The sequence below is a fragment of the Chinchilla lanigera genome, unplaced genomic scaffold (assembly GCF_000276665.1).
Source record: "Chinchilla lanigera isolate Chin_1 unplaced genomic scaffold, ChiLan1.0 scaffold00011, whole genome shotgun sequence".
In the NCBI taxonomy this organism is placed as follows: Eukaryota; Metazoa; Chordata; class Mammalia; order Rodentia; family Chinchillidae; genus Chinchilla; species Chinchilla lanigera.
In genome coordinates this window covers 17,852,609-17,871,025 of record NW_004955412.1, presented here as the reverse complement: position 1 = coordinate 17,871,025, position 18,417 = coordinate 17,852,609, and the positions used below count along the sequence as shown (strand labels likewise).

Below are 18,417 nucleotides of genomic sequence, written 5' to 3'. Positions count from 1 at the left end.
TACACAACCATAAACGTATCCCATCAAACCATAAATTTGCAGGGTCGGTATAGCTTCCATATAAACATTAGAGGTTTTGATGTTTCAGGCTGCAGTTCTAGCAGTTTCTTTGATCTTTTACTGACCAGTAAATTATTTATCGGGTCTGCCATAAAGATAAAGCAAAGCCTATAAACCATATTTATAGTACCAAAAAAAAAAAAAATCTCTCCTCCTACCTGGCATTTCTGAGGTGCACCGTGGTCCTGATGATAATGCAGCAGCTGGGCCCAGTGTGATATCATTGCCTTATCTGCTCCCTGTCCTTTTTGCATCTCTTCTTTTTGGTGGGATGAGGGGGTACAATTGGCCTTCATTTCAAAGTTTGCTTCAGTTTTGGAATTCAAGGTAGGGTTTTTCTGAGGACTGGTATTAAGGCCCCAGTGGTCCCTCCCTGGCCTCTTGGTAGTCATGCCTTTTCTTTGCCTTAATCCCAGGCTGATCTCAGCTCTTCCTACAGAAACCTGACATCCTCAAACCCCAGGCTCCAGCTTTACCCCAGTGACCGATCATTCTGCTGGAATCTATCTGCCTTGAAGGCCTAGAACATCTGTCAACCCCTGGGAAAATGAGTTCTGCCCAATCAGTGGCCAGTGCCAACTGACAGTAGGCTGTCAGGCAGGGAGGCCACTGCAGAGCATGTGCAGGTGCGTGTGCCGGAGTGAGTGTGTGTGGGCACAGATGCATGCCATCCACAAGGCCGCTCTTCCATTTTATTTTTCCTTTAGCTTTTAACCAGCACCTTCTTCAATTAAAGTGGCGAGCCAGAACAGACAAGGAAATCAGTGGATCTCTTCCCGAACATCAATAAAACAAATTTCTCTCCGGGATACCTATTTGTTATTTGGATATCAGACTGACTGTAATCTGTTTCCATTTTCCTTCTACATGTCCCCCGCCAGAAGCTAAAGGCTCAGCCGCGGATATCCTGCTGTTTCCATTTGGCTGAACGAGGGGATAGATTAGGTTCCTATTTGCTATGCGGACGCTCCCATCTGATATCCATTAGCTGTGTCAGGAGAGCCCGGAAAATGTGTCTCCCCTATTTGTTCTGGGTGTGGTAGGATAGGATAAGGATGTATTTTTTTTTTTTGAGATATCACCAGAAGCCTTGAAGATATCACCTTGGCTTTCTTTCTCTTGTTGTTTGGCAATATGTCACATCCCAAGCTACTTCTAGTCTGAGAGATACAACTATCAGGGACCAGTCCCTGCTGCTGCAGAAGGAGTGAGACCATGGTAGAAGAGAACCTTTGTGGTAGGCCCCTAGAAAGCTTCGAGAGCAAGGTGCTCCATTGTACAGAAGGGAAAACTGAGGTCTAGAGAAATTAAGTAGATTGTTTCCATTCTTTACACTGACTTCCTGTTGTCAGTTTTCTTGAGGGGTTTCTTCCAGCCTGGCCATGCCCTGCTGCCCACTGCACATGGTCCTTGAAAAGCCAGGTGCTTGTGCGTGGTTTATATGTGAGTTGCAGATAATCAGAAAGGCAGCGGCCATGTCTACTATTTTGCTGTGTCTTATAAGTCTCCTGGCAAGGTGTTGGGCACACGGTGAGCTCATGGTATATCCTGGGTGACTGAGCCCCTGAAAGCAGCGTGGAGGTCATGCTGTTTAAAGTCCTTGTTTATGAAGTCCTTCCTATGTGTGGGTACATCCAAACCTTCTGGGCCCAGAGCTGCCTGGGTCTCCTGGGCTCCTTCCTATCCTTCTGCAGGGTCCATTCTTCCTGTGCTGGCTGCAGACCTGCTTTTCCTCTTTTTCCCTGCATGCCCCTTTCCTGTCCCACCTCTGCCAGTACTGTACTGCTGGGGATAGCCTTCTGTCATCCGCTTTGTCTTGTCCTCCACTGCCCCTCCAGCAACTGCTTTGATTCAGGTGTCCCCCACTTCAGGGAGGAGGCTCCTCGTTAAATACAATGTGTTTCTGATGACACCAACAATCCTTCAGAAGTGACAAGACCTGTCTCTGCATCTCACAGCCTGCCACAGAGTTCTCAACCCAGGGCCTAAGTGACTTGTCATCTTGTCCTGTCAGTCTCTGGCTTGCTCAGCGGGTGCTCCTGCTCCTCCCTCTCCACTGGAGCCATAATCCTCTCCCTTTGATAGCACAATTGTCTCCACAGCACTGAGCAGCCCGAACCACTCCGCGGGAGCTCTCCAGGCGCAGAGGAAGGTGGAAATAACAGCAACAAAGACTCTCGTAAGAAGAGAATATGTCCATCTCCACGGCTGCTCCCCTCTGCCTCTTCCTTTTGTCCATAAGGGAAACTTTGAGTAGAGAAGAGATGCAGGAACAGGGCAAAGGGCAGAATGGCCCTCAGTGGAAGGCCCTGCTAGCTACTGCTGCTGTGAGTGGGACTATTTATTCTCCCACTTGAGCGCCATCCTGGAGAGAGCTGGCTCCTGCCCTGTGCAACAGGGGAGCACGGTGTCCCACAGCAGGGTGGCTCCAGCTTCTGGAAACAGCTTCTGGGACAACAGTAGTCCCATAACTGCTCCTCCCTAGGATGCCACAGGATTCAGCCTTTGGGCCTTTGCACATGCTGCTTCCTCTGCCTGCTATCTCCTACCCCTCCTTCAAATCAGTTTAATTGTCACTTCCTCTAGGAATCCTTTTGCATTAGGTTTTGCATCATTTTCCACCTGACTGTGAACTCCAGGAGGGCAGGAACCATGTTTGTTTTGTGTTTTCCTATACTCCCAGCACCCAGCTCAGTGCCTGCCATATAGCAGCTGCTCAGTAGGCTGCTCTAGGACAAAACAATGAATTGGGCTCTGCCTTAGTCATTTGCTTGGATCTGTTCTGTTCACTGAGTGTTCGTTAAATCCCACTGTGAACCAGACTGTCCATTAAGCCAGGGGAGCTCCTGGGTTTCAGACCTGCCAGCAAAGCTGTGGACATTGTGAGCAGACATCATGTGAAGCAGAACAGACAGGGGTGGAAGGAAGCAGCTCTGCTGAAGCCCCCTGTACCTGAGAGCTGGCCCAGGTACCCAGTCTTTTTCTCTAAGCCCAGACTCTTCCAATGCCAGTCTGCCCTTGCTTCTTCCCAGCAAGGTGTCTCTGCCTTAGCCCAGGTCCTTGGCTGATTTCCATTTCTGCCTTATCTGTGGCTTTCTCATGCTGAGCAGCATGAGTGTGGAAGGAGAGAAGCAGGACTGTGCCCAGGTAATCCAGCGTGGGGCTCCAGCCTGGCTTTGGGAAGTCCTACTGGAACATATTAATATTCCAAGGAGGAAGCCAGTGATTATGTTTTAGACTTGCAAATGGGCCTAGTAAATAGGCTTTGCTGAGAGGTGGGACAGACAGCGAGACTGAGCTAGCGATAACAGCGAGCCGCAGCACGTGGTGATTAAGGAAGAGATTTGCTCCCTCAGAAAGGGGCTCTCTAGGGGCTGCTTCCTGGTGAGAGATCTTTAAGCGAATTCATTTTTGTAGTTCATGCTGCCATTCCTCACAGAAGTCTCTGGGCATCACTTTCCCCGTCTCTCTCTGAGGACTGAGGGAGCACACACTTGATGACAGGGGAGCACACACTCCTGTGCTCTATGGGGGCTCGATGAGAATTCATTCATTCATCTCCTCAGTAATGTGTGCTGTGCACTCTTTCTGTGCCAGGCACTACACTGGGTTCTGGAGACCCCGCCCAGAGAAAGACATTCACTCCCCACTCCTCGCTCCACACCGTGTAGTCTGAGCTCTAAGTGGAGGTTGCTTGTCTATCGTGAACCAAAGCTAGCACAATAGACAGGTCACATGGACACAGTTTGAGATGGTCTGGCTCTCTTGCCCTTTTTGTATTTCCAGCATCCTTTCTCTAAAGAAAAGAACCACAGACCACACAGGTGCACCCAACACTCTGGATAGTGCTACACTGCTCCTAGCTTGGATGGTGCCGGGTACAAATTAAAAACAAAGGCTCCTCCTTCAAGACACATCACTGCCATCTGTTGGGAAACTGTCATGGTAGATGTCCAACTGGGCATGAATACAGTGTGAATGATGCCCCCTCTATCTGTTTAGGGCATCACCTGCCCAGCCTTGTGGTCTTGTTCTGTGGTTTAGTATGGTCAACATTGCAGTCCCACAAGGCAAGGGTTGTTGTCACATAGCTAAAGAGAAGGATACAGTGTTATATGCAGTCCTAAATACTTGAGAAGCCAAAACCCATCTTTGTTTGCTATCAGCATATATTTATAAAGTTCTATTAGACGGAGGGTGACTGAGGAGAGAAATTTACATGTGTGTGAATCTGACTAAGAGGAAGGTGGAAAGTTATATTAGAAGGCTAATTTTCCTTTCCCTTTTCCTCACTTGTATCCCTTCTCTACTCAGTGTAGAGGATGGATAGCTCATCACTTAGATAAACATGAAATACTTGGCTAGAACAGTCCCAACTCCTTGGCTCCCAATACTCACACAGCCTTTGGAGGAACTGTTAAAGTATTTTTAAGATTCATTGCCTTATAGCTTAATTTAAAGGGTAAATCTCTGGCCTGTGCAAGCCTTTTGTCCACTGAGGAGGTAGTAAGCAAAACAATGGATGTAATGAACAACAAGTGGAAACCCAGATTTGCTTCAGTGAATGCTGAGGTCCCTCATTGCCAACCCCAAATGTGCTACAACCTATGGGGACACACACACACACATGCATACGCACACACGCACATGCACACACTTGTCTGCTTCTGTGTATTGCCTTTTGTCCATGTCAACAAATGTTGGTTGATGGAAATAGTGGTGTCACAAATGACTGGGTTCCTTGCAGGTAAAATAAAGGTGTTAGCTCTGCGTGGTGTCATTGCTCACCCTGATCCCAGTGGTTTTGCACAATGGCAGGTGAATATCCAGGGACATATTCTGGAGGGCTGATGGCCCCAGATGCAAAGGCACTCACCAAGCTGAAAATGTCAGGAAAGGGCTCACCTAGAAGCCTAAATCAGTCAGAGACAACACATGCCCACACTGAGCACCCTTGCCCTCTTTTGTTCAGGCATAGAGATGCAGGGAGTAAACCCCTTTGGCTCTGAATGGTGCTGCCTATTTTCTGCCTTGAATTCTCCATTCGCCCTCACTTGCATCATCCATTCAATGCAGCTCAAGCTCCAAGTTAAGGCAATTCTGAGAAAATATTCTGAGCCTGGCTGCTGGCGTCAGTGAGTCAATACCACTCTGGGGCAAGGGCTAGCAGCCTCAGCAGTGAGACATGTCAGGTCCTGGGCTGGAGGTGCTCTAGGGAGGACCAGTGCATCACAGAACTAAGGGGCAGAGGATGATTACTTGGCCCTAGCTGTGTCCATCTGTTGATCAAACTGGATGCTGAATAAACAGTAACTGAGCCTCCTGTGGGGAGGCTCTGTGTTGTTGTACTGTGGGGCTACCCAGGTGAATGCAACTGACTCCAGTTTTGAGAGTGTCTTAATTACTTTTTTGTTGCTGAGAGAAAATACTTGACACCCACAAGTTAAAGGAGGTAAGGTTTCTTTTAGCTCACAATTTGTAGAGGTTTCTTTCCATAGTCAGCTGGTTTCAAGGCAAGGCAGCATGGCAGAGGGGCATGGCAAAAGAGAAACAGTTCATAACTTAGCAGGCAGGAAGCAGCAAGCAACAGGATTGAGCCTCCCTTACCCTTTTTATTCCATTCAGGCTACAAACCACCCACACCCAGGGAGTGCCTTCCCATACTCATACCCAGAAATATGCTAGAGCAATTAGTGGACTAGTTTAGTTATCACACACCTTTAATCCACACACATACCCATGATCTAGCCACCTCCAAAAAACCTCACCTGTGAGTGCATGAGGCTTTTGGAGGACATCTAGATACAAGCCATAACAGAGAGTTTATACCAACAACCTAGCACAAAGCCGTATGTAACACCCAAATGCCACGGAGGCTCCAGGTTTCAGAGAGAACCTTTAGCTAGAGATTAGGAGAGACTTCAAAGATTTAGAGCTGGCACTGGAGCTGGCATTTAGAGACAGTTAGGATTTCAACAAGTATTAGTGACAGGAGGGAGGAATTTTAGCAGAAGGTAACCACTTGGAAGAAGTGAGGGAGAAGACACAGCTGGACCATTGAAGGTCACAAGGTCTGGCTGTACTTCAAACTGGGGAAGGGAGTGAGAAGATGGGTTGGGAACTGATCAGAAATTGAAATAGTCTTATAAACCAGGGTTGGTGTAGTAAGTAGAATAAACTGAGGGAAAATCTCAACAAACCCTCTAGCCTCGCTTGCTTTTATTTTTCTTTTTTGGTACCAGGAATCGAACTCACGACCTTGTGCTTGCCAGGCAGGTGCTTGTGCCACTGAGTTATATCCCTAGTCCCAATTGCTTTTAGTTATTTTCTTTCATCACCAGGTCATCTAGCTAAGCAGTATTTTCCCGTTAGCTTTGGTATGGATTATATTTTCTCTCCTAAGGGTCATGATGGTCCTGGTCGCCTAAGTGTTTTTCAGAAACTTATAGGTAGTTCAAACTGGCTGAAACCACCAATTCTTCCCTCTTGGTTCAGCACAAGTGTCCAGTAGACCACCTTTTCACATGAGAGGACCAAAATCTGTACCTTCACAGTAAGATTTACCAGAAGTGCTGGGCTGTTCCCTTTTCTCTCTGATAGCCAGAGGCAGCATGCTCTGATTGATAGCTATAGCTGAGGTTCTTCCAGATGCCCCACAGCTGCTCCTGGAAGATACAGTTTTGGCTGCAGAAAACTTGAATTTGGACCAATTCAGACCAATCAGCAGGCCTGAATTCAGACCAAACAGCAGGCTCAACTTTGGATCCATCACAAGCCTGTTGCTATTCTCTATAACACCAATCCCCTCTCAGTTCTCAGGGTAGTTTAGGAGACCTCTCTCTGATGCCTTGATTTACCTTTGTTGCAGGAACTCTGACCCTGTTAAGTCAAGCCTCACTCCTGTGGTCCTGCTTGTGTGTCTCTGGTAATATGGGCTTCTAAAGGTCTGTAAACCTATTTGAGATTATTATTCTAGGTAGTGTAGGCTGAGTGGGTTGCTAAAAAAAAAAAAGAAAGAGATATAAACCCTATGCCAGCCTTTAGGAGTTTCAGACACTCACATTGACCAGGGACGAGTAGCATTTGGACCTCTGGATAGCTATCTGGGGTTAGCCTTGGCTGCTGTGGAGTTGTTGGGATGGCTTGGAGCTCCAGATCTCTAACACTAAGGGCAGGGGGCTATAGATATTTGGTACCCTAGAGATGTAATTCCAAAGGTCCAGAGCCGCCAATGCCACCATTTCCTGAAGTGATCCTGTGAAGAGCCATGAAGTTTGATTATAAGTGCACAAGTCACCATTTGGCTCACTTTGCTTCACTTCCACTCACCTTTTCCTACAGACCACCCTGTTTATCTCATTAATGTCCCTAAATCATGTTCTTGGGGACGCAGATTTGACATGTGGGGCTCTTGTCCTTAAATTTGGCTGACTTCTACACAGACACTTCTGCAGAACTCCATTCTGTGATTACCAGACTCTATGGTGGGCAGACCCAGTCTTGTTTGATAAGCACTTAGAAAATGACACCCCAAGTATGATGCTTTTGCAAGTGAAGTGCTTTCAGGTGTAATGCAATTTGAAGGCTTAGGATTTGTTTCTACCCAGAGGATTTTCTAACTTCCAACCCTCTCTTGTCCCCCATTCCTCAACCACAGGGAGGGGCTCTGAAGTTTCCTTATCTGGTGAATGAATCATCTTCCAAAAAAAAGAAAGGAACTGCTGTAAACCTCCTTAGGAATCTCAAGTAAGGAGGAAAGAACAAGTCCTGAAGAAGGAAGGGAGAAACTGAAAGTTACCACCAGCCCAGTCAGACTGGTCATCTATTCTTCTGAAGACAGGCTTGGAGTTCCCTGGGATACCCGATCTGCATAAGCCACCCTGGGCTGATAGTGAAGTTCCATTCCTCACCTCCTGTAAGTAAGTTGTTCATTTTCCCAGAACTCAAAGGAACTTTGTCCCAGCCCATTATCTGCTCTTTGGGCTCATTCATTTCTCCTAAAAATTATTTACTTCCCCTCTCAAATTACCCACACCCTTCTTCCACATCTCCTTACCCATGAAGAGAGGTTTTTGGTTTTGTTTTGGTTTTGGAGGAAAGGTTTATTTTGGCTCAATGAGGAGAGTTTTTAAGCTTCAACCACCTGGCTTTTTTTTTTTTTTTTTGGCTTTTTATATTTTATATGTAAAAATACACATTTCCACATTAAATAAATTTGCATGCCTTTTCTCCTGTTAATTTATTTTCAATTCATTTCAGTGAATTCTCAGAGGGTAAGGGTAGATTTCTTTTCATCCCTTCATGCCCGCTCCCGTGTCCTAATCTCCAGGACCTGTGACTATTTTACCTTCCATGGGCAAAGGGACCATGTGATTAAATTAAACATCTGAGACAGAGAGATTGTCTTGGATTTTTCAGATGGACCCTGTGTAATCACAAGGGTGAGAAAATAGGATCAAGGGGATGAGAGGGCCACATGATGACAAAAGTAGAACCTCAAGTGCTGTGGTTGTAAGCCAAAGAATTCTGGAAGCTTGTCAAATCTTGAACAATGCAAAATTGGGTTCTTCCCTGAGCTCCCAAAAGGAACACTGTGCTGACACCTGGATTTTAGCTCCATAAGATCCCGTTTGGGCTTCTGACCACTAGATCTGTGAGATAATAAATGTGTGTTTTTCTAAGCCACTAAACCAGTATTAGTTACTTAGAGCAACAATATGAAACCAATACAGTTGGAAAAATCCTGCCAGGTGTTGTGGTTTCTAACCTAAGGCAAGTTATTTGAATTTTCTATCAGATCTCAGTCTCCTTATTTTTTAAGTGATTTAAATGTGGTACTTGCCTCTGAGAGCCTTAAGGATAAACTATGATAACATGTGTAAAACACTTACCCATAGAAAACATGGAATAAACTAGTCACTAGGATAAGTGTACCTGGCTATCCCGGGCTCTTGGCCTCCTTTCTTCTTTGTCCTGGCCTTCTTCCTTTACATTTCCCTCTTTTCTCTTTCCTCCTGTGGTTCAGTGACATCAATGATAGGGGCCACTGGAGCTTCTTGGGACTCCATGTTTTGGGGGGCAACTACTGCTCAGGTGACAGAAAAACATAAAGCACAGTGTGGACTAAGGGAGTAACTCCGCGGTAGAGCACATGCTGAGGCTTTCCATCCCAGCACCGCAAAAACAAAAAGCAACAGCATGAGCGACCAGACACCTCCTGATGTACGCTATAGTATTTACAGATTTAATAGTTATTGATAATATATGAACATTTAAAATTAGTTATATATTTTATTATAAGCACAAATAGGCATACTCACTTTAGGTACATTTAATGAAGGTAACAACTGAATCCTTGAGAGATGCACATGTAGTCGATATGACTAAATTCAGGTTTTGGAACGTATGCACAGATTGTGTTAGAAGTCTGACCTACAGACCCAGAGACACTTGCAACTTTTATAAACATATCTTTTTAGCAGCTTTATTGAGGTATAATTGCCATACAATAAACTGCACATACCATTTGCTAAGTTTTCACGTGTGTATACCTATGAAATTATCACCCTAGTTAATAAATATACCCAGAAATCCCTGTGATTTTCTCATGCCCCTTTGTAATCTACCCCTCCTTCCTCTCTGCTCCCTTCTCCACCTTCTTGCCCATAAATGGAACCATAAAGTAAGTATTCTTTTCTATCTGGCATGTTCACTCAGCCTAGGCAAATCATCCATGTCATCATGTGGATCAACAGTTCATTTGTTTCTGTTACTGAGTAGTATTCCATTGTATGGATTTACCATGGTTTATTTATCCATTCCCTATTTAATGAATGTTTGGATTGTTTTCAGTTTGGGACTATTCCAAACAAAGCTGCTATGAAAATTCTTGTGAAAGTCTTTGTATAAATTTGTTTTCATATTTCTTGAGAAAATACCTATTAAACAGCATGTACAGGAGGCTATGGGCTGAGTCCCTGCATCAGGCACAACCGGCTAAGCCTAAGTGGAGTACCTCGCGTTGAATTTGTGGTTACCAAGCCAAAACTGAGTTTTTTTGTCTAACTTTTTGAGAAATCAGGAAAGTAAACCATTTTAGCCAAATCCCAAACTAGTGAGTTTTAGGTAGCATAATAAAGCTGTTCTTTCTGCTTTAACCTATACCAGGAAAATGACTGCGAAAAAGCTAATCTGGTTTTGTTCTCTGCTCCAGCTTTTCTCAACCTTCTTAGTAAAACCTCCTCTCTGCTCAGCTCAAAAGAAGGCTTGTTCTATTTGATGGAACAAGGTGTTGCCTGATTCTAGAATCACAAATTAAGCCAATGAAGATCTTTAAATTTGTTTACATTTAAAGGATAACAACTGATGACACTGGAGTCTCCTTGAGGAACATTAGGAGAGGTGATGATTTCCCCCTCTGAGGTCCCCATCTTCCTCGTGGACCCCAGAGGGAAGTAAATTTTTTTTGCCTGGACTCTGCTCTGTTTGCGTTGAACCCTCTGGTCTCTTTGGATTTTGAATTCAGGGTTAGCCTGTCGTTGGAGAGGGTGCTTGACCTCTTGAGTTTGGGGTGGCTACAGGGTCAGTGGCAAGGGCTACAATTTTAAAGGTAACTGGTAGTGGTTGCAGTAAATGATTTTACCGTAGAGCACAAATTCCTGGTTTGGGTATTCACAGGTGTTTGGGGTCTACCTTTTTCATTCCTTTTCCAAAAACTCTTAGGTAAGGGAAGCCTCAGGTGCCTGACTAGGTCAGACAGAGACTGAGAAATCATTGTCTAGATTTATAAAGGGGATCACAAAGCCATGGCCACAGTGTGATAGTTATGGTTTGAGTACTTGGGAACCAACAGAGCACCCATCACCAAAAAATAAGACAACTATGCTGGGCTCAGCTGGTGACAGAATGGGCTAGTCGATATTAGGTCACCCACCAGCCTCCAAAGAGCCCTAAAATTCAAATAAAAATGGGATCCTTAATGTCTTTTTTTTCCTCTTATTTTCCTTTCATTCTCTTTCCTTCTCTTTCTTTCATTCATTTCTTTCTTTGTTTGTTTCTCTTTCTTCTCTCTTCATTCTCTTTTTTTAAATGAGAGAATCTTGCTATGTAGCCCAGGCTGGCCTCAAATTTGTGATTCTCCTGTCTCAGCCTTCTAAGTGCTGATGTGTGCCCCCAAGTTGGGATCCCTCATTTCTAAAGAACTAAACACTCTAACTCTTGGCTATGACTGCTTTTTGCATGTATAAGTAATTTGCCTTGGGAGCTGCAAATAATTAGAAAAAGGACAAAATCTTAAGAGTGCTTAAAATTATGATAGCCGCTATATGGAATGCTCCAGATGAACAACACTACACTTTAAGATTGGCCCTTTCCCACATGGACACGCTTTCTCTGTCTCTCTTTTTTTGTCTTGATGTTTTAAAAGTGTTTAAATGTTTGTTGGCCTGATTTTCCATCTGTTGGAGGCCCTCAGGTTTTATCAGGCTTCCATGTGCAACAGCCAAACAAAAAACTGGGAGCCTCAGAAATATGGCCAGAGAGGAAGGTGGATGGTACCCTGTTTCCTTCCGTCCAGCATGCTGCCTCCTGCTAAGTCTGTCTTTCTTTTGTCTGTTTTTGGGAACGGCTCTGTATTGTAAAAAGGCTGTATCTTTTTTCTTCCTGTTTGGAACTCATTAATTTCAGTCTTGTTAAGTAAGTATACCTGTCAAGTGTACTTTTGTATTTGAAGCATGGTAGGGATTTTTTTATTTGTTCAACATTTTTACTTCTCCTAAGTAAAAATGGAACCAATATTAAGAACCAGGGGGTGGTGATAGCAGAGAAAAGAAGAGCTCAATACTTCTAGGAATATTTGAGGTTTGTCTGGATGAAACTTGATAATAAACTATTTTAAAGACTTTTTTTTTTTCAGAGCTGAGGATTAAACTTAGAACCTTGTGCATGTCAGGTAAGTGCTCTACCACTATGCTGTTCCCCGAATCCTGACAGGATTTTTAAAAGGCGGCCTATGGTCAGGAGTCAGTTTAATTTGGGAACAGTTCCCTCTGTTCCCTCTACTGGATCCTGTTTTTCCCATGGGAACCTCTCAGTTGAGTGAAATCCCTCTCAAACTCCTGGTGCCTCTATGCTCTGCCCTCCTATTTTCATTCTTGTTCAATGTTTTGACTATTTGATAGCTAAGATAATTGCACTACTAATTTGTATTAATTCATTGAAAGAAACAGTTAGTGTTCGTATTGTTTGATCAATCTTACATGCCTGTATCTGGTAACCTGAGCAACTACTTTGAAGATAACAATATGCAATTCATCTTGTTTTGAAATTCTGTATCATTTTTATTTTTTAATTATCTCTAAAAGAAAAAAAGAAAATTGATCAAATAAAACATCTTAAAGATCTTTCTAAAAATATCAGTAAAGGTTTTATTTCAATTGGCTTAGAAATAAATAAGCACACCTATAGCTGGATGAACCAACGCAATGCTTTACAAGTTCATGTGACTTGGACAAATCTTTGATAACTAAGACTAGTTTTAATATTATTCATTTAGTGAAACACAGCTGTGTCTCCTGAGAAGCAAAGCAAAATAAAAACAACAAAAAACTTCCCCTGTACACTAAACTTCAGGCTTCTTGCTTTGGTGATGACTGCCTGACATTCTGTAAAAATGGCTAATAGGGAAATACTTGAGACAATGGATAGCTTTGTCTAAGGTCTTACAAAATTTTCATGAGTAACCCAAGCATGATTGTTACAAATTAGTAAATTAAGCAAAATGTTTATGTGATGAAAGTTTTATAAATGAGCATTGTAACAATAATGTATTTACCTCAAAGTTTCCCAAGTCTCTGATAACTACACACAAGAATTTTGCTAATTTAAATTAAATGATGAAAGTTGAACTCAGGGGCCTATGCTTGAAATCCCAGCACCCAGGAAGCTGAGGCAGGGGTGTGAGTTCAAGGCCAGCTGGCTAACATAGCAAGTTTATCCTGGCCTGGCTGCATAGTGACCCTGTCTCAACAACAACAACAACAAAAGGATAGTCATTAAAAACTTAGATCATGTCTAAATAAGCTAAAATAATAATTGCTGAATATTTAAACTATTCACGTTTATTTCTTTCAGCATCTTGTTATGTGTATAAAGAAGCTGAATATATTAGGGTCCACTAGTAAACATGGAGAAATTGTTCTATTTTCAGGGAAAGCACAGATTTTAGAAGTTTTTGAATTTATATTCATAAAATGTTCGTATGCAGTCATCCCAAATTTTCTACTTCCTATGTTTTCACTGGAAATTCTGGCTACTGCTCTGGTTTGGATGTGATTTGTCCACCAAAGATTTGTATACGCTGGAAGCTTGAGCCTCTGTGTGACGGTACGCAGGGGTGGAGCCCTTGAGACATGGAATCTCCATGCCAGGTAATGGGTGATGGGACCCTGACCTCGGAATGGATGGATGCTGGTTTTGAGGAGAGAGCTAACTCTATAAGACCAAGTAGTACAAAGAGCAAGACTGGCTCCTCCCCACTCTCAAGCTTCCTGCACCACACTGTACTCTCACTTGCGTGTGCTCCCACTGCTGTGATTCCATCCACCCAAAGGTCTCACCACAGACCAAACAGGTGAGGCTGCCCAACCTTGGACTTTCAGTCTCTACAACTACAAGTTAAATAAATCTCTTTCCTTTATAAAGCACCTAGCTCTGGATATTTTGCTAGAGCAACAAAAAATAAAGTGGAACAGCTACTGAGAGTTAAAACAAATTCTATTCAATGTATGATAATTAAAATGAGCATAAAAAGGGGAAGTATAGGACAAACAACTGAAATAGTATGAAAAAAGTGTAGAAGTTTTATATGAGATAAATATTGTGAAAGAAATTTTAAATATGCTCAGCTGGCTAAAATTGGAAGGGACTTATTTATGTTTTTATAAAAATTGAGCATTAGTATCAAAAGCACAGTAATACAGAGGTAGAATTTTTTTCTATTCTATTAAAGTAAGATTTTCTTGGACTATTGATCTGCTCTTAATAGGAAATAGTGAAAAGTTTTTCTTTACCTTTTAGGTAACTGGTCTAGGAAGCAAAGATTTTGTGTTTTATCAGGATAATTCCCTATATTTTGTGCTGTTTTTTATTAGGTCTTTAATTATTTAAGAAAAATTAGTCTTCTCAAAGTTAAAAGAACCACAGTGTTTCTACAACTATGGTACTTTTTCTGTATTTGCTTTTAAAATCTTTTGTCAGTTTTGTTTCACAATGATTTTTGAATCTATTTTGATCAAGTGTTTTAAGCCCTTGAGATTTTGGACAAATATCTCTCATTCTGAATTAAGATTTTTGTCTAACCCTTGAACTAACTTTGGACTAGTTTAAGAGGTCCTCTGGATGTATAGGCTTATTTGATATATTAAATTATTTAACATAATAAGAAATGTTTAGCCTTTGTATGGATGTGTTATTAATATGCCCTCCAGAAACTATATGAAATTCCTAGAAATCTGATGTCATAAGTGTTGTTATTATATGAATGTATTATATGCCACATAAATAATCAGTTCCTCACCCATTGTTAGTTATATGCATTCTCATCAGATCTTTAACCATGCCATTTTTGAAGTCTTGTCTGCAGCTAATTTCATTAGCCTTATGCTTTTTTTAAAAGCACTTTTGCTGATAATAAAATAATCCTAAGGTGTTGTGTTTTCAAGGAGTTTCATGTAAAAGGTGCATGGTAAGTGCAGGTTTCTGATAACTTTAAGATCATACCATTGGACTAGCTAAGAACTTCTAGCTAAGAACTTCTAGGATTAGCTAAGAACTTCATAATAAATAAACTGTTACTTTGTGAAACTGCTAACCAAGATCAAGCAGAACAAGAATGAACAAATAAAATGAACTGATAAAAAAAAATGAGGGTTTTTATGACTTTTAAAATTTGAATCATAGCTGGGTATTTTAACATTTTGCTATCTAGACTTTAGAAAACACTTTTAAAAAACTATCAAAAGTTTACATAAATTTGGTAAAATATAATCTTGTGGAAAAAACTTACTTTTATCCTCAACCCAATTTTTCTAGAATTTATACAATATTTGTGGGTATTCTTGTTTTTAAGACACTATAGTTATTTGCTTAAGTTTGTAAGAATCTGCTCTCACTGTAAGATACAATTGGAATTACTGGAAATATTACCAAGATTTGTGTGGGATGCTATATTTGAGAAAGTGGTTAGAATGAACTTATAGATACTACAGGCAAAGTCTGAAATCTGCCTTGTTTTGGGCTCCTAGCCTTAAGAGGTTTTTAAAAGTCTAACCTGAGATTCTTTATCAAAGTTCTAGCAATGCAAATTTAAAAGGAGCTTACCTGGTCAAGCACAGTTGTTATTCTACTTAGTAAGTAATCAGGCCATGTTTAATGAGATTAAACTTATTTTGCAAACAAATTAGTCTTGGTCTACCTTTGGTAGAAATAGGGATGTAGTACAGACAAAATTTATGTTTCAGAAGAAAAGTTATAGTAAATTTGGTATTTACCAGCTGTTCTTATTTTTGAGTTTTTATTATCTACCTATATTCTTCTAGATTCCTGCAATCCAAATTTTTCCACTGTAATCACTAAGACACAAACTGCTGTCTCTGAAGCTCTATGAGATAAAGCTGGACAACTTGATATAAATTTCACAGGACCAGTTTCATGACTGATACATAGGCCACACAGAGAGTTCACCAGAATCCCTGATGCCATAGCCAGAGACATTCAGACTGCAAACCAGGATAAGAAGGTGACAACTGCATGCTGTGGACAGCTTTTCCAAAATATCAGAACAAGCTCCCCATCATAATGAAGCTCTACTTCTGAGTTTTCCTGCTTGTGCCTACCTCTTTTGCTTGTCAGAACAATGCTGGAGTTCGAATTTCATAAGCAGTAGCTTTTGCGTGTAATTTGATGAAATGATGGATATGAAACTGCTGTTCAAATTGCACCTGTGGCTCCTTTGTAAGATAGAGTCAGACTTCTAGACCTGTGTGTTCTCTTACCTACTTTAACCTAACCCAGCCATGGCACACTATATAACCTACGAGCTGAATAAAGAGAGAAATCTGTGTAGTTACTGATGCTTCTTATTGTATAAGGATGCATAATTTCGGTGTTATAGAGACTCAGTTGCAAATATCAGCAGACTACTTGGTTAAATGGGTAGATGCCTCACCTGGTTCGTTATTTGATCTATTTAAATTTAGTTGGTTTGTTTCATGGGGACCCTGGCCAAAGGGCATATTCTGATCTCTTGGTATTATCTTTCACATAGTCATAAAAATAAAACCCTTGGTGTGCTATATTATTTCAAAAGTTTTAGACGTTTATATGAAGCCATCTGTCAAATGTCAAATGGTTTATCTTTAGCTGCATTGACAAAAATTCAAACCTATGAATGATATGCTGAGACCAGAAACCCAAAATGACAGTAACTGAGATTGGTGTAGTGCCCTAAATTTTGATCACTTCTGCAAAAGCCTGACCAAAAGGGAGAAACTGTTAAGTAAAATGTACAGAAAGCTATTGGTTTGGACTAAGCTAGCTCCATGACTAGACCTAACTGGCCAAATCAAAATGGAGTCCTTCATGCTAAAGTTCTGGTCACCTAGCTAAAACTAATTCTTCTGACCTTCCAAGAATCCAGGAAAAGGAGAGGTAATAGCCAATCCCCAAACACGTCCTTGCTGGCACAATAAGGGACTTTCCTCTGTTTTAGTTTTTTCAAGGAGAGTGACTTTAAAACAGCCTGTAAGGGTTTATATCTAGATGTTTCCCAAAAGCCTTAGGGCCATCATAGGTGGGGTTTTTCAGAGGTGGCTGGCTTTAGGGTGTGTAATGTTAGGATGAAGGGTGTGATGCTGGGATTAAGGTTGTATGATTACTTAATTAGTCTACTGCTTGGTTTAGCATAGTTCTGGGAGTGGATGGTGGAAAGGTCCACACTGGGTGTGGGTGGCACCATCCAAAATGCGGGTACCCTGGAAGGGATAAAAGGGAGAGGTTTCTTTTGCTTGTTGCTTTGCTGTCTCCTGCTTGCTCGCCATGGACTATTTTTTTTCTATGATGCCCCTCTACCATGCCTCCTTGCCTCAGAGTGAGCTGACTATGGACTGAAACCTTTACAAATTTTGAGATGTAATAAACCTTTCCTCCTTTAACTTGTGGTGTTGAGTATTTTGTTTCAGCAGTGAGAAAAGTAATTAAGACACGACCAATCTGCTTTTGTTCTCTGTTTCTGCATTCCTCAGCCTTCCCTCTCTATAAAATCAGCCTCCTCTGCCAGCTCATCAGAATACTTACTATATTTGAAGGAATGAGGCATTGCTTGATTCTAGGATCACAAATAAATCCAGCATTTAAATTTAAATTACATCTATTGTAATTTTGTCTTTTGACATACCTGAGAGAGGGATGGCTGGATTACCTAGTAGGTATGTGTTTAACTTCTTAAGACACTGCCAAACTGTTTGCCAAAGTGATTGTCCCTTTTTCATTCCCACTGATAGTTTATGAGGGCTTCTTACTGACAATTCAGGGTAAGTTTTTTCATATTAGGAATTCTAATGGGTAGGAAGTAGCATTTCTTGTGGTTTTACACTTCTGTAATGACTGAAGATGTTGAACCTCTTTTCATGTGTTTGTTTGCCATTCATATACTGTATAAGACATGATGAAAATATATAGTAAATGCTTCAATAAAACATTCATTACAGTAGAAGTAGAAAACATTCATTACAATTTTCATTAATCCACTTCAGAATGTACTACCTTGCTTTGAAGGTACTTATCCCATCAGTCTTGCCATTTTCTTTTTTTTTGTTTGTTTGTTTTTCCAGCATCGGGAATCGAACTCACAACCTTGCGCTTGCCAGGCAGGTGCTGTGCCGCTGAGCTAAATCCCCAGCCCCAGTCTTGCCACTTTCTGAAGCAGTTCTAGATGTCCTCTTTTGGGGTTGGCTTTATGAGACAAGATAAAAAACATGTTGCTTCTGAGTACCACCCAACAGAAAGGCAGGCTCATAAAAACATTACAGTGTGTGCCTGTTCACCTTATTTACTCCCTGGACCTGGCATAGTGTGACTTCTGGCTCTTCCTCAAAGTCAAAATGATCAGGAAAGGTAGCTGCATTGAATTGCCTCAGGACATTGAGGCAGTTGTGGCAGCACAACCAAAGACAAGACTTCTAGAACTGTTTCAGAAAGGGACAAAAACGGTGAGACAATTGTGCTTAAAGTGATGGGACAGTTTGAAAAGGATTAAGCCAATATATCATTTACTGTGGTAAATTTTTATTTTTTAAAATT

At 41.6% G+C, this 18,417-nt stretch overlaps 1 long non-coding RNA gene across 1 annotated transcript; it reads left to right on the top strand.

Moving 5' to 3' along the window:
* Nucleotides 1-6,925: 6,925 nt before the first annotated feature.
* On the top strand, nucleotides 6,926-16,165 carry LOC102018579. Its single transcript, XR_259997.1, has 3 exons — nucleotides 6,926-7,004; nucleotides 7,718-7,975; nucleotides 15,657-16,165. It is a non-coding gene; the product is annotated as an uncharacterized LOC102018579 (long non-coding RNA).
* The last annotated feature ends 2,252 nt before the right edge of the window (nucleotides 16,166-18,417 follow it).